This window comes from Orycteropus afer, unplaced genomic scaffold, assembly GCF_000298275.1.
Source record: "Orycteropus afer afer isolate SDZICR_OR568_19922 unplaced genomic scaffold, OryAfe1.0 scaffold00001, whole genome shotgun sequence".
In the NCBI taxonomy this organism is placed as follows: domain Eukaryota; kingdom Metazoa; phylum Chordata; class Mammalia; order Tubulidentata; family Orycteropodidae; genus Orycteropus; species Orycteropus afer.
The window spans coordinates 9,732,822-9,735,604 of NW_006921588.1; positions in this window are offsets into that span (position 1 = coordinate 9,732,822).

Genomic DNA, 2,783 nt, shown 5'->3' on the forward strand with positions numbered 1-2,783 from the left:
ATATATATATAAAGTCAGAATCATAGCCCAGAACTTGATGGGACTGACTTATTCTTCCGGGTCTCACAAGTTTTCCACCTTTCACAGGGTGCTCAGTCTTACCACTTTTCTAGCACCCTTAGTGGAAAAAAGTTTTGAGTTTTCCTCTGTGACCGGTTTCCATCTTACACAGGTTCCAGCTTTCACAGGTTTTACTGAATACAGAGTGAGAGATACTGTCTGCAGCATATGACCCTAAGTTGTTTACATAAAATTCACTGTCCAGAATAGGAACAGAACTCATACAATACCATTAATAATATGTATGAACTTTCAACACAAACACCTTTTGTCCACTTTGTGTTAATACTTGAGAATGGATGTAATACTTTCTTAAAGATCTGCTAGACCTAAGTATCTGATCATATATATTTCATTACTATCACATTCTAAATGTGATGGTCAGAGTTGCCTAATTCAGTACTAAAATCAAGTGGTACAACAATTACACAATTTTCTATCAGTCTTACATATGGCAGCCTAACTGTATCAAATAAGCTACCTGTTGTTGTTGTTGTGTGCTGTTGAGTCGGACCCGACTCATAGTGACCCCTCCTTGGGTTTCCGAGGCAGTATCACTATGGAAGTAGATTGCCCCATCTTCCTTCCGAGGAGTGGCTGGTGGGTTTGAACCGCCAGCCTTCTGGCTAGTAGTCAAGTGTCTTAGCCACTATGCTACCAGAGCTCCCAATAAGCTGCCTACTTATTGTAGCTGGGCAAAAATGAAGTAAAATTCACAATACAATTACTTTGAATGAGAAAGTTTCTGGCAAAATAAGAAGCCATGGTGGCACAATGGTTAAGTGCTCATTTGCCAACCAAAAGTTTGGCAGTTTGAATTCACCAATAGTTCGACGGAAGAAAAGACCTAGCTATCTGGTCCCTTTAAAGATTACAGCCTAGAAAACCCTATGGGGCAGTGCCACTCTGTCCCATAGCATCTTTAGAATTAAAAATTTGACTTGTTGGCACCCAAAAATGTAACAGTTATTGAATAGAAGATTAAAACAAGTGGAAAGTACGATATGGTCTCGATCTTAAGGAGAACATAAACAAAATTTTAAGTTTTGTAAAATGATCTTATTTTGTAGAATATAAAGAATTAAGCGCAAAGCCAGAGTTTCCCTTCTGTGAAAGGCTTACAGGACAACTTTTTGAATTTCTAAACCCAAATCTCTAAAATTAAGCCGGGACACCAATTTGAAATTATATTACAGAAATCTCCTGTGGTAACAATGAGAATTATAACAAAGAACAATTTGTAAGAAAAAAAAAAACTATTTAAAATTATTATGTGAGATGGGTTTGAAAAAGTAGAGCCAATTTCAGATTAATTGTACTAATATAAACTGCACTACGAACAACAAAGCAGTCTGGTGGTGTAGTCGGAAGGTTGGGCAATCTACTTCCATAGAAATACCACCTTGGAAACCCAAGGAGGGGTCGCTATGAGTCAGATCCGGCTCAACGGCAGAGTTTGGTTTTGGTTTTTTGTTTAGTGGTGCAGTGCCTAAGGCATCTGACTGCTAACCAGAAGGCTGGTGGTTCAAACTCACCAGCCACTCCTCGGACGGAAGACTGGGCAATCTACTTCCGTAGTGATACTGCCTCGGAAATCCAGAAAGGGTCGCTGAGTAGGATCCAACTCGACAGCAGTGAGTTTGGTTTTGTATTTTTGGTATGAATAATAAAGTTACTCTGCATGCCTCTATAATATGCTATATGTTGTTTTAAAGGAATTAAATTTGTATTCTGATTTTTTAAGATGAAAATGCTTTTGCATTCTCTGAGAATATATTGTGTTTATACTGAAGAAGAGGGGCCCTAGTGGTACAGTGGTTAAAGTACTCATTTGCACACTGAAAGACCAACGGTTCAAACCCACCAGCTGCTCTGTAGGAGAGAGATGTGTCAGTTCTACTCTGTTCTATTGGGTTGCTATGAGTCTGAATCAACTTAATGACAATGCGTTTGGCTTTGGTTTATATTGGAAGAAACCTAAACGCAAGATGGTTGAAGGCCATCCATGATAAATATTTGTAGATATCAAGAATTATCTCCATACTGAAACATTTTCCCTTTAACTTACTACTTGGTTTTCAAAATTATGTATTTCCTCTAAGTAGGAATGCTTTTAATTTAAACTAACATCTTGAAGCATACTTTTGTTTATATGGGCCCTATATACAGGAGAGAAACTGGTGGCGTAGTGCATAAGGCATTTGACTGCTAACCAGAAGGCTGGTGGTTCACACCAACCACTCCTTGGAAGGAAGGTTGGGCAATCTACTTCCATAGTGATACTGCCTCGGAAACCCAAGGAGGGGTCACTATGAGTCAGATCTGAGTCGATGGCAGTGTGTGCGTTTTTATATACAGGAAGTAAAAAAGAAAACAAACAAAAAAAAACCCCAACAACTTAGGGTCCAAAATAAAGGAATTCTAACTATTTATGGATTAATTCTTAGGAAAATTTTTAGATGGTTTCAAAAACAGGAAAAAGTATATTGCTTATGTCACAGATTTTAGAAAAGTTTAAGCTCTTTTTAAAGTTTCTTAAGTTTCATTATTGTAATGCAGCAAGTAACATTTGAAACAAAAATAATAGGGCAAATCTTTCATGAATATAAACTTTAAAACTCAAGCAGCCTTTTTTTTTTTTTTTTGTGATTTGGGTGAAGATTTACAGAGCAAATTCACTTTCCATACAGCAGTTCACATATACTTTGTCTCATGACATTGAC